At 37.2% G+C, this 14,437-nt stretch overlaps 1 protein-coding gene across 3 annotated transcripts in view; it reads left to right on the top strand.

Moving 5' to 3' along the window:
* The window catches only part of COBLL1 (cordon-bleu WH2 repeat protein like 1), a 73,545-nt gene that overhangs the window by 8,955 nt on the left and 50,153 nt on the right, over nucleotides 1-14,437 (top strand). The gene's annotated exons all lie outside the window — the stretch shown is intronic.

The raw sequence follows: 14,437 nt of genomic DNA on the forward strand, positions 1-14,437 counted from the left end.
GCTGCAGACATGAAACAGGAACTTTTTTTTCTTTATTCAAGCAAGTCAGACTTTACCTATGACTTTGTTGGGCCAGTAGCAGCAAATTTATTCTTGTATTACATGCTGTCCTCCCTCAGAATTAGATATATATACATATAATTTGATATCTCCATGATAGATTATCAGGAATTTGATGGAAATTGGTCAGATTTGTCTTTACTCCTTCTGCTTCTTCATGCTTCTCTCTTGTTCCCTGATGGTTGACTGGGGCTTTTTTTTTTTGGAGTAGGAAGATGACTCTGGTTTTCTGCCAAGTGATATGTGCAGGGATCAGAGGATTTTGGAATCTAGATAATTTTTGTGATTTGTTTTGATGGTTCTTTTGCAGTGCAGGGCACAAAATTCCCCCTATCCTGTCCTAGGTATTGTTGAGATATTCTCAATACACTAGGCAATGCTGGTTCACTTGTAGAAAAGCAAGGTGAAAATGCAGAAGATAGGGAAAACCAAAGCATTTTATAAGCACTTCTGCAGAGCTGGTTGTTCATAGTGAGGGGTGTAAGAGAGAGTCTGAAGAGGCTTATTTTGGAAAAGTAATAAGGATCTGACATCACTGTCTGAACTGTTGGAATCTCTGTCTGATTTCTAAGCATCTTTCTTTGACTGGTCTTATATTTCTGCTGCCCAAACATTCTTACAAACTTTCCAGTCTTCCTCCCAAAATAAACTGCTGTAATGCATCTTTATCCATAAGTCTTAAGTTAATAAAGGAGAGAAATGCAATGAATTGTAAATGTTGGATGAAGCCTTAAAAGTATACAATGATTTATTTTAGAAAAAAATAGGGATGTGGTACTATGATAGTTTTAGAAACATTCAAACAAATCAGTTGGTTCTTGTTGGGTTTTTTCTGATGGTGTTTTTTGAGATACTGCTTACGGGCTCCTGTTGTTAGGTTTTCTTCCTGCTTTTACTTACTCCAAAATTTTCCTGGATTTTATAGTTATATATAAAGCCTGCCAGCTAACGGGTTTACAGGAATTTTTTTTTAAGTACTGCTTGCCAGTACTTAATCCAGAATAAGATTTTATGTTAGCATTGAGGCTGTTAGGAAATAATGACACCTAACATAAATGCTGAGATTTCATCCTATACCATCCTACTCCTATAGATGGAGTCTTTGAAATGGCTTGGTAGCCTGGCTGAGTGCTCTTCAGCCAGGAAGGATCTCTGTGTAGTGTTGGTGAGCACTCTGCCCCTCTGCGTAGGAGGCAGCTGTCCTGCATTCCGTCTCCACTAGAGAAGAAGAGCTTCACATTTCCTGAATGAAATCTGTGGATTCTCTGACAGACTGATGCTGCCTCTTCCTGCTCATGGTGGACATGGACAGTAGGAAATGATGTGTCCAGTGAGTTGTTTATTTTGTAAAAATGTTTGTCAGGGACACTTGGAAGAGCTTTAACAACTTAAATAGAAACACTTCTGCAAAATGCTACCCTAGTTCATTGAGAAGAGTGCAATTAATTTGCCAGCAACGCACTCTCCGTAGGGAAAAATGGTTAAGTATTCAAAGAGTCCTTCTGGACTCTTGGAAAACAAGAGCTCCAAGTTTGGAAGTACTTTATAATGTTTTAACTTTCATTTAAAAATAAGTTTTAAAGCTTAATGATATCTGGAAACTTATTGGCCTTTCCCACATCCTGTCACATCATATTTCACATCTCAATCATACACTGACTGTTTCCTTGAGTCAGTTTGTGGTATCGTGTGAATAAATGCTCAACATGGTCGAAAGATCTCCCATCTGTCTGTAAAAGACCATGTGATCCTTTATCAAAGTCAGAAGGGCTTAGCTAAACACAGCATAGCATGGGTTGGAATTGTAAACAGTCATTTAACTCAACTTAAAAAACTTTTGGCTTCTGATGATAAAATGAGATCCATCAGAAAATGTGAGTCACATTCTCAAACTGACGTAGCTGTACCACTATTGTGTACCATTGCATTTCCAGTGACTTTGATTAACAAATATTTTTACTTAAATATTTAAGTGACAGCAAGAAAGAAGTGGCTTGGTCACTTGGTCTATGAGAAAGGCTGATTTAAAAATCTGACACTGGATGTGGAGATTATTTCTTCCTCTTCCCCCAATTTTTTTGTTTCTTTGTTTGGATTTTGAATAATTGACAGAAGTTGCATACTTCTCTCCCTCCCTTATGGTCTCTCCAGGTAGAAGGAAGTTTGTATGTCTTGTTCTCAGCTGAGTAGGTTTGCTGCTGCTGTTGAGCTGGTAGATTCGGTTGGTTGCAACTTCATAGTCTCTTCTTCAGTCAGAAGAATTGCTGGTAATCAAGTCATAGATGTCTGGGGTAGTTCCTTTTTCTGTTTTCAATGTTAGACAAGGCTTTTGTTTGTATTCACCTTAGGATATTGTAGTTTGTGATGTTTTTGATGTGTCAGCTTTGAATTTCTGCATCCAAAGAGCCTTTCTGCTTTAAGCTAACAGTGTTATGCTAGTGACTTTATATCTGTGTAATAAAAATTTCTGAAATTCTGATTGTTGTCATTTTATGTGTGTCAAAAGAACAGTGGGATGACCATTAGCCACAATTTCAGTCTCTTCTCTGATGTGAATCCGGAGTTCTTTTCATGAATTTCCTCTTTTGGGAGACATTCAAAACTCAACCCATACTTTCTGGGAGAGAGAAAATGTGGTACTTGGGGGAGGTCAGTGTGCTTTAGGTTACTGACACTTCTTTTACTCAGCAGAGTGAGGGTGAACTTTGGAAAAGTTCACAGATTTGCAGCTGAGTTTTAGTGCTCCCTTATTTATGTCTTGTTCTGCTTCTATGATCTGCATAGATAGCTGCTCACAAACTTTTTATCCAAATTGACTGCTCTAGTTTTCCACTTGCTGACTTCAGTTTTATGACAACAAGTGAAGCACTGTTATGCTGCAGTTAATTGTGGGGAAATAATGACAAATTCTGGAGATTTTAGCAAATGAACTATCTGCAGCTTGTCCCCGACCTGTCTCCTACCACTAAGGACAGGAGTAGACACTCAAGGTGATACTCTGATCTGCATTCTTGTCACTTTGGCTTCTTCTGCTGCGCAGTGTTGGCCCTAATTTTGCCTGTTCTTTGCCCCTACCACAGGCTGTTTTCTGGCCAGACAAATCCAAGGTTCTCTATTGCTCTTGAATCAAGGCCATTAACTTCTAAATAAGAGGTTTGCCCTATATTGGTACTAGTAATTGCCTCTTTGTTTTCACTGATATTGTGCTGATATGCAGCTTACCATTTGCTTGAGGATAAATGGGCAAAAAATGTGGATATATAATAGATATAGCTAGCAGAAGTTTCCTCATTTTATAAGTTTTTAGTGATTTAATGTATTCAAAAAGCAACAATTTCTTCTAAAACTTTTGAACAAATAAAGTGGTAGAGTTAAGCGCTCTTGGTCTTTCTATTTCTAGAGTGTGACAACATGTGAATGGCATGTTCATCAGTTACTGCATGGTTACAGAGTATGAGCATGTAAATCATTCAAAATGCTATTTGGCTGGTTACTTTCATGGGTAAGAATGTGGAAAATACTGCATTTCTGTCAGGATTCTGATGTGATAACACAGGATACAGAGTTATTAAATAATCCATGCTATGTCTGATCAAATGTTTTTGACATATATTCTTTTAGGCATTTTACAGAGATTTCCTGTTATATTCAGGAAAAATTGCTAAATCCAGGATGAACTTGCAGAGTTGGTTTCATATATCAGGAATTTGTGTGTTTTACAGGCTTTAGGAGATCTGGCAGCTTAGATTTTTTTGTCCTTTGCTTTGAAATCCATGAAGTAAGAAAACCCTTTTTGTCTGAAATTTCTTGGGTGGATTTTTTACATGACTTTTTGGGTGGGAGAAATGTGTTACTGTATTTAGTTAACATTTATAAACTTAAGTCACATTGTGTCAAAGTTTGTAGTAAAGCTCTATTTGCTCTGTAGGTCAGGTGGGTACCATGTAAGAATTTTCATGAGGAAAGAACCAGGAAGATAAAATGCTGCTAAGTTGAAGGGTGCTGTTTCTTATAATGACAAAGCACTCAGTTATGGGGACTCTGATAAATAAAGCCTGTAGACAAAGTGCCCAGCTGTACTTTAAGATGAAAACAGGATGTTGGTTGTATTGCTGCAGGACTGCTGTATAAATCAAAGGATATGCTGTTATTGCTGTTTAAGGAAGCTGCACTCCCTTAGAGTGGTTCTGTATATAAAAGAATGGTAATTGCTGTGCTTATCAAGGACTGGCAGTTCTCCTTTTCCAATTGTGACCTGGTGAATCCACCTCAAGCTCATGACTTAAAGCCTTGCCAGTTATTTTAATCCTCTATTCAATAGGACAAACAGAATGAGGTTATTTTTACCTCTTTATGATTGCTTAGAACAAGTGGAAAACCCCTTCACTATATTTAAGTCAAAGGTGATTTTACTGAGGAGGATGTGAAGTACTTCCCTGCTGCCTGTTAAACCCTGTTGGTTCAAGCTGTGTCCAGTTAGTCATGGCATTTGGAAATGGCCAGGTGGCTTTTTCTCTGTGCCAGTGTCCTTGCTGGGTTTTTTGGTTTTTTTTGCATTCACTTGTAGCCTCTTTAAATTTTTGTTTGATAGCCTAAGCCATTTTTGCTTTGTTCTCATATTCTCTTTTAAAGGACTTCTTTGCTCTGTTTGTATGGTTCTCCTGTTTCTTAATACCAGCTAGATTGGTGTTGCCTTTGTTTTTAAATTTAATAGTTTTTATGCTTCTAAGCACTACATGCACTTATACTTTCCCTCGTCAGGAAGAAGGTATGCCAAAATACTTTTCTGCTTTTGATTTCTACCACTTTATTTTTTGTCTTCAGGGAAATCATAGAATTATTTGGCTTGGAAGCAACCTTTGAAGATCATCTATTCCAGTCTGTGGTAGACCTGTAGTGCCCTGTGGAATGGCCCAGATTGTTATTTAGGAAATATAAGTAAGTTTTTCTTAGGCAGAAACAGTTTACACTAATTAGTAGAGTGTTGTCATCCTCTTAGCATTTGTACTCAGGTGCAGAGTTAGCCTCCCTGCAGTGAGAATCCTGAGCATGAATCAGATGGGAAACCATGCTGCTGATGGAAGCAGAGGAACAGGGAAAGAAAGGGAAAAGGCAGCAATGGTGAGTCAGGTGTGCAGTGCTCTAAGGGAAAGGAGATATAATTCACTCCTTAAAGAATATTGACACAGCACAAACTTAATATTGTTTTAATATGAGTTGTGCTTTGTACTGAAACATAAATTCATCTTTCAAATGCATAGTTTTCATAGAGTTTGATGCTCATAATGACTATTCCATTATGTACCATCACTTATCTACATTTCACTGAAATTCTCTGAGGGAAGGATATTGCAGGAACTTTGTGGGCAGCTGTGTTTAGGCTCTCAATACCTATTAGTACCTCTTTTTCATATTCCCGATTCCTTATGATACCCACTTTTCAGTATTTTTAATTAAAAGTGTTGATAAAAGAACTTTATATTTAAAAGTAGGATTTGACTGTATTCTAATAACAAGCAATGATGTGTTTTTAAAGAAGTAAGGCCTCTCTAATCTACTTCTTTCTGCTTTTTCACAGGGGAGGGAGAAGTCTCAAAATCTTAAATATGTCTCATTTCTTTACTAAGCGGTTGTAGAAATTAATCAGGTGTGAAGTCTTTTTTTGAAACACAAGGAGTTTCTGTAGTACTGATCATGTTATATTGGGTGTTCTTGGGAGGATCCGATATTACATGCAGAGATAAAAATTTCTGTGAAGGAGAACCTTTTCTGGGGCCAGAAACTAATTTTTGAAAACAGTTATCAGATGTCCTAGTGTCTTTAGCAGTGGTTTATTAAATAAGGATAATGTTTTAGGTTATTAAAGATAAACTTTAAATTCTACCTGTTCATATAAATATGTGGTTCTTTAACAGGCCAGAAGCATGGTTATCAGGAGACATGCTGTGGAATTACCCTGGTGTGACCTTGTAACTGATGGATTTGAAAAGCATTAAGCATTATTTGAACTGGTTCAGTACTCTGAAGGCCTCTTAATTGTACTGCCAGTATTCTTGTTCTTAAAACTTGTAATGAAGGGGGATGTATTCTGGACTGCTTGTCTTGGTTACACACTCTCACAGGCAGCTCTCACACTGCACTTGTATTGCACCTTAAAGTAATTGTGATCTGTTTGCTTGTTTGGTTTATTTTAATTTTGAGCAAGTGCTACGACTTTTCATCCACAAAGCAAATAGCTGTTGCTTTTGATTAGTAACTTAAACCTTGGCAAGTACGTAAATTCCTCAGCAGGGCACTGGTTTTGAAGAGCTGCTTATGTTCCAGGGGAAAACTTTTGAACAGATTGTTTCAGAACATGTGATTTTTATTTTTTTAAATTTTTTTTCCTGCTTCTGTACTACATTATCTGCACTGATTTACTTCTTTCCTCCAGGAAACACATTTGCATTAAAGATCCGGTCTTCTGTTTATTTAGTTCCTGCTGCTTATTGCTTCCATGGGGTCCTCTTTGACCTTACAATTAACAGAAAAATAACTGATATCCTGGCAATTATATCAAGAAGAAATTAAGTACAAGGAGCTGATAAATTCTGATGGATTCTTTCACTGATCGAACTTCTCTTTTGACATGCTAAGATACTCAGTAGTAAAAATAAAGAAAAAGATTTAAAAAAACCATAAGGAGAATGTTTTTCATAGAACCTCTGATACTTCACTTAAGGCTTTAAACTACAGGAGTCAGGGATATCACTGGTTCCTATTGTTAAATGTTGGCTTTGTCATCAGAAAATGTCAGTATTTTCTGGAAGATACTCTAACCTGGTCTGAATCAATTCTTATTGATCTGAGCTGTTTTGACTAACTGACTTGTAAGTAGAATAGTTGCATTGCACCATAACATTTCATAGTCCCAGCTGATACACCCCGAGTTCTCTTTTAATTCGGTCTGCAGATGTAAGGACTCCTGCTGCAGTTAGAGCAATACTGAAATAATAGTAAGTATAAGAGATCATTCATGCTTTTAAGCTTAATGACATACAGCAAATTCAGTGAAATAATAGTGAGGTTCTCCTTTGTTGGTGTATTTAAATTGTATTATGTTATTATAATTTTGTTGGAAATAAGCAAGACTGATGTGAGATAAAGCTGTCATATCTGAGAATTGAAAGGCTTGACCCCAATGTTGTCTGCTTGATGTCACTTTAAATGTCTAGGCTTCCTAATTTAGTCTGATTTGAACATAACAGTGTCATGTTTGGAGACACAGGATGCCAAGAAAGGAAGCAGATGATTTACATCCCTTGAGCTTCCCTAAGTGGGAGTTTCAGATTTGAATTTGGCAATAAAATAATGAGATTTTAAATGATAAGAGAAGGTGGGGTACCATGGCCTGCAACTGAACGCCTTGGCAACTAAGCTGGCATGTACTTTTGCCAAAATGGAAGGGATGATTGCATTTTATCTTTTTATTATTTAGGAAAAAAAATGAAAATAATGTGAACAGGAGTAGACAACCTGAAAAGGCAGTTTCATCCCTCCAGTGGAGAAGATAAGAACCTGGCAGTTTTAAGTTTATGATTGGACTTCATGATTTTTACATGATTTTTAGGGTCTTCTCCAATCTAAATTATTCTATTCTTCTGTTGTTTACTTCACCCAGCCACTTAGCTTCATCACTTAACATCAGTGGTGATAAAGTTATGCAGTCATATTGTAGAAAGATAGGGAGAAATGACAGCTTGGCCTAGCTGTAGAATTTTTCTTGCAATTTTCTCAGAAGGTTTTGTCATTGTTACTGTTCTTTGCTTTTGACAGTCACCTGATATCCTTATTAGCCACCTTTGACACCAGAAAGCTAAGGGCATTCAATATTTTTAAAGGCTGTTGGGTCATATTTGCAGTATGAAAAAATGTTTCACACAGTCTGCAATGTTACCATGGCAGAGGTATCCCCCCATTAAACCCTGTTTCACATCGGCAATTATGCAGAAAATGGAATTATGAGAATATAAATGATGGTGAGCTTGAGAAACCATGTGACCTTAGGCACAGAAATAGTGCACTGGTGTGAAGTGTTTGAAGAACATCCATTTTTTAGCCAGGTTAGGGTTTTTTTGTTTAGCAAAGAGATTCAGCCAGGCTGCTGGTGAGTATTTAGAAGGTGTGATCTGGTGATTTGCATCCTGATTAGCAGTGGCACCCAGTGAGGTTGTGTAGCCAATGGCTGGTCCTTAGATTGGGAACATGGTGAGAGCCTGATGGACCAGCCTGAGAATCACTCAGTTTCCTCTGTCTTTATCTACTGTAACTCCTAATCTGACAGGTGAATTCTGGTGTCTCTTAGCAGGAGGTCATGCCTTTTTTGAGGCTGTTTACATAAATTAAGTGACAAAGCTGTATCCTATTTTCTGCTCCCTATCAATATGTCTGATTCAATACTAGACCAGCTTTGTCAAAAAAATGTTATTTGTGGCTGTCCCAGAACTTTGAACACAGCACCACTTATGTATTATGGTAGTGGCAATAACATCATTGCATTGATTTTCCATCCACCATCACTCCTTAGCTGTACTGAAACTGTTAAAAACGTGGTCAGGACTTTGGGGTAGAAACTGGGACAGGGACAGGATTGTCAAAGTGTGATGGGGCTGCTGCATCATAGGTTTTGGACTCCTCCTGGGAGGATTATGATGATAAGGGTCAGCTGTCTTAAGTTTGTAATTTGGCAGAATCATAAGATGGTTTCACTGAACATTACAAAACTGGCTTTGCATGTGTGGTTAGCTTATGCTGTAAAGCATGCCATACAGACAGATATTTTTGCCTCTTCTGGATTTTTTTTTTTTATCGTGTAGTAATTGGTAGTTCATTTAAAAGAAAATATTTTTGTTCTGAAAACAAATGACACACACACAGCTGTGTGGCCAAGTGACCCAGAGAAAATGAGTTCCCATGATCTGTGTGAATGTGCAAGTGATGGGGACCAGAACTTGTTCTTTGTCCAGTAGTTCAGTTGTGCCTGGCCTCAAGGGAGCATGGAGCCTTGCTCCTCATCCTGTTAACTTTCCATGGGAATGTAAGAATGTGCCTCGCAGTGCTGGCTAGGAATGTGTGTAGAGTTTTGTTTGGCTTTTTAAAATTTGTTCTATCTAAATTCTTGTGTGTTGTGCAGAAATTTGGACTAAATACTGATTTAGGAGGAGTGTTAAATTGTGTGATACTGCAGTTTTTTAGAACTGGACATAAATGTTTGGCATTGCAGTGACAAGAGCTATACAGCCATTTATTTTCTGTCCTTTATGTTCTTGAACAAATACTTCTGTTCAGGGATAGTTGAAAAATGAAGGGAACTATTTAGTCATCTGCATAAATAAATAACTTTGTAGTTCTGAGATACCCAAGATGTGAAAACATAGATCATATTTGTTTGTTTTTTTGTTCCACATTGGGTGAGCCAGGACTAGGGTTAGTAGAATCTTTTCTTTCATATTTGATTTTAGGAGTCAAAATTTGGCTATTTGTTTTTTATTTTTTTCCCTTGTTGGGATTGTATGTGTGTGTGACCTGTTATCTAGATCTGAAAATTCTGTAATGGCACATCAGAGACCAAGTGCTGTTCCAGTTACTAATGTCCAAATAGGAAAGATTAATGCATTGGCTAGTTTCTGCTGTCCAGAAACATTATTCCAAAGCTATGAAAAATATGTACAAATTAACTATGAGCACTAATGTGCCTTAAATGAGGAAAAGCAGAAGACAATATAATTCAAACAAAAGACATGCTGGTTACTTCCTTATGTCTTCTAAGACACAGCTTCCTCAAAGTTCATACTTTTAAGGATACGGTCATGATGAACAATGTACCCACTTCCCAAATTTGTCCACTTTCATTTAGCTGTCTAATAATAATGACATAAGTGTCAATAGAGGGGAACAGAGTAGTCTATTGGAAGCATGTTAAATTGCATCCAGTGTGTCTATTTTTTTCTTAAATAGTTACTTTATTTAGAATTGATGACGTTTGCTTCCATTAGTTGCATTCAGCACATGACCTTGCGGTGTTATATGTAAACAGTATCATAATTGATGTTGAACTGATGAACTGGGAAGTTATTGTATGAAGTGTTGAAGTACAGTTACTCAGTGTCTACACACCAACAATTCAATAGAAGCCCTTGCTCTCCCATTCCAAGCAGAGGAAGTAATAACAGACAAATCTTGATAGTAGTAAGAATTTTCCCTTGAGTTTTGTGGTTGGCTGGTGGTTTGTTTTGTTTTTTTGGTGTTTTTGGTTTTGTTTTGGGTTTGGTTTTTTTTTTGACAGGGAGGTGCCTTAATTACTTTTGTATTAAATACACGATTTTTAAGCAATATTGACACCAGGCACTGATATTTTGGTACCAAAATTAATTTCCTTTTTCCAGGTCACTAACTTTTTAAGTTAGTCTTTGTGAAGCAGAAACCCTTTATTAGCATGCAGAGTCTTTAGTATGAGTCCGCAAAGTAGGCAAACGTGCTCAAATCAAATTTATATAGCTTTGGCAATCTGTACTATTACATAATCATCTACCTTATCTAATGTTAAAGTCACAGCTATATTGGCTGATTTCTTTGCCCATATATTATTGTTATGCTATCTAATAGCAAAATAATCTCCATATACAAACAGTTTTAAAAATACAGGGAGCAATGTCCTAGCAGAAAGAATGTCTTGGCAGTTGGAATAATTGCCAGTCCACTCTTGAACTTCTGTCTGAGGTAAAAAAGTTAAAACTTGCTACTTTTTTAAAATTCTTGTTCTCTGGAATAAGACAAATCATAGCAGATGAATTGGTGTTCTAATTTATATTATGGTGCAACTGAATAAAAATGCAGTATTTGTTGGGGTTTTTTTGTTACTGATTGTACTTTCAAACTGAGAACTTAAATTGATCTAGGACTTCAGCAAATAAAATGGTTGTGCATAGTCATATAGTGTCTGTTAGTTCAGAATCTACTGAAATACCAAATTTATACCTTGAAGGGACTTTTTGTTTTAGAAAGTAGGAAGTAACTTGTGATCCTGGATGACCTCCAACTCTCCTTTGAAAATTGGTTAGTTTGCTAAATGAAACAGGAATAGCACTTTTTGCAAATGTTTCTGCTTTAACTCAAATGGCAGGGATTTGAAATTTGGGAGAGAAGAAGCCAACAAAGCAGATTAAATAGACTTCTAAGTTTAGCTTTGAAATACTACTGTACTAAGTCATTTAGTTTGGATGAAATGAAGTATGATTCTTTTATATATGAGAAGGAAAGTGTTAAAAGCATATGATAGCATTGAATGCTGTGTTAAGATTTTTTCTTAAAGTTAATACTGTCCTTCCTTTCAGAGAGAGATCTGTTTGAGGTTTTGACATCTCAGCCTTCATTAAAAGTCATGGTATGAAAAAAATTCTTCAACTTTTGTATGAAAATGCACATGCTTTGGAAATATTTTTTTCTTGAATTGTTTCAGAATGAACTGACAAACCCAAAATAGGTATAAATTCCTAGCCTGTCTTTACAATAGCATTCTTGTGTTGATACTCTTAAATACCATTTTATTAATTTATAAAATACCCTGACCTTTCTGAAGTGCCTCTTTTGTGATGTGATTTATATTCTGGGGATATTTGTTGCTGGAAAATACATCGTTTGAAGAAAAACTACAGATCCGCTCCTGTTTTATACAGATGGGATTAGATATGCTCTGATTTGTCTGGAAAAGAATTAACAGCCAAGTAGTTTCAAAATACAGCCTACTTGCAGTGCCACCCTGTGGCTTTCTTTTTCATGGCTTCTATTAAAGCAACCAGTTTCTGTTGCCTCATCCCCAGCGGGAAAGTTACTTGTGAATTTAGAAAATGTCTGTGCTCCTAGCTGCAGACCTGGTCTAACCAGGATAGTACAGCACTTTCTTTTGGCCTGTCTTTAGCATCATTTGTCCTTGCTGAAACCTGCTTAGATTAAGAACCAGAAAGAGAATAATTTCTGAGCAATACCGGTTCATTCACCTGCTGGATCAAATCACTAAGCGATGTCTGGTTTGGTCATTGGAAAGGAAAGATCACTCTGGAGCTGGAAAGCAGATGTGTCGCTTCTCAGCAGTAACTTGAAGGACTATGATAATTGGTCTCATTCAGTTCCAGCAATGCTACATATGCAAATATTTTATTTCCAGGTAGTCAGTTTTCTAGGCAGATGGTTTAACTTTAAAATTAGGTTGTCTAGGTAGACACAACATTGCTTATGGAGTAGTTGATTTTATTTTGTATTCAAGGCATCTGCATTTTTGTTGACTTAAACTGAAGGATGTCAGGGAGACTTTGTTTTTAAAAGCAGCATTATGCTTTGAAGTAGTAGTGCTTTGCCTTGCACCATTTTACAGAGTTGCTCAAATCTTGGTGGGATAAGTACTTGGATGTTTAAGACATATATACTTGGATGTTTTCATATATAGAAAGTAATATGATGTAGAAGATATTTCACAACAAGCAAGCACATAGGAAGTAACTTTTCAGCACTGCACCTGCTTGGCATATCTTGGAGAGGAAAAGCTTTCTTTCTTCGCAGCCAGTTTAGGTTTAGTAACATCTCTGCATGAAAGACAGGGTTTTACCTGTCTGTATTTTCTTACTGTTATTCTAGCAGGGGACAGCAGAACAGCCCTTCTGCCCAGGTGGTAGCAGTAACATCCCTGCTCAGCAGGGCCTCAGCAGTATTCCCTGGGCTTATGGCCACTGCCCACCACCTCTCCCCCACATCCCAAAGGCTGGCCTGCCACTCCCTAGCGTTTGGATACGTATTTGAGTCAGTGCTCTCAGTGTTGTGAAAGTTTTTATTGTAGCACTTTGACCATGCTTTCAGTATTTTCTTGCTGCAGAAGTGTTTGTTTTAACGAGAGACACTTCCCACGCGCGCTGTGCGGCTGGGCCGGTGGCGCTGCCCGGACTCCCTGCCTGCCCCAGAGCCGCTCGCGCCATGCGGAGGCAGGGGAGTGACTAAGGGACAGATCAAGTCTGGGCTAGCCAAGCCTCAGCAGGCGTTACTGAGGCACCTCTGGGCTTCAGTGTCCTCACTTTGTATTTTCCAGTAATAGAAACGAAAAATGTGAGAGCATGGTAAGTATCAAGCTGTATACTTAATGTGTTTAGGCTTTTCTGATAAGCAAGTGCTTGCATTTACATTTGTCTCCTAATTACAAAAGTTATACTTGGTCTTTTTTGGAAACTGGGTGCTTCTTTTTCCAAATTAACATATTTTGTGTGTAAATTGTAAGTAGAGCTGTATGAACATGGTATCTGAGTTCTTGCAGAATCTTAAAACCAGCAGTGGAAATATGTGATGCTACAGTCCGTACTTGTTGTACTGTTTGTTGGAAAGTTTTGTAGTAAAAGCTGGAAAGTCTTAAATAGTGAGAGATAAAAATGCAGTTTTCTTCTTTGAGTGTTGTCAGGATGATTTCATTCTTTGTCAAGCAGGCTTGTGCTTTTTTTATTTATTATTTTTATTATAATGCAGTGTGTCTCTAAGCAAGATAACAAACAAAAAGTTTACAAAGAAACAGTTAAAAACTGTACTGTACTTTTGTCAAACAGTTTTGAGTGCTATAATACTTGCAGTTAAATACACATTTTGGTAAGTCTGGATTTTCACATAGGACAACCGAAGGTAGAAGTGGATGTGAGTAACAGGGACAGAGAAGTTTCTGATTAATTGTCTTTATTTAGGAAGCTTCTTTGGTCTTTCTACTGCACATCAGGCTTCTGAGGTAGTGGTAGTGTGTAAACTTAAGTGTCTGTGATTGAAGTTAGTTATTGCAGAAATCCTTCAGGCTGCTCTAAATTGCAATGGAAGGAACAAGTTAATTGTACTTTAGATTTTGGGTTTTGTTTTTAAAATGACTCAGGTATAAGTCATGGACAATTCTGATTACTCCTTAAAACAGAAGACAGACTATGGAAATGTACACATAAATGTACGTTCTTGTGTATCACAGGTCCTCACTTGAGTCCTTCCTGTATTAGAATTTTGCCTGGCGCAATGTTTCCTTCAATACCATAGATCACAAGAGAACTGTAATTGTATTCTAAGAAAATGTATTTCAAAACTTGTATACTTGTATCAAATTCTCATTAGTCTTCATCATTTTAAGTAAAAGCCTGTGAGTGTTTCTAGTGGCTTTTCACTAGGGAAGAAAATTGCTGCTTGCTGTTGAGAAAGTGAGATTCATGACTGTGTTGTAAGCCCTGCCATATCCTTTTGATAGGTACTTTTGTTTATGTCTTTCTTTAAAATAAAATTTAGAAAATAGTCACAAGAGCTCACCTCTGAAACTTTCTGTCTCTAGGAACCT

The sequence above is a fragment of the Camarhynchus parvulus genome, chromosome 7, assembly GCF_901933205.1.
Source record: "Camarhynchus parvulus chromosome 7, STF_HiC, whole genome shotgun sequence".
Classification (NCBI taxonomy): domain Eukaryota; kingdom Metazoa; phylum Chordata; class Aves; order Passeriformes; family Thraupidae; genus Camarhynchus; species Camarhynchus parvulus.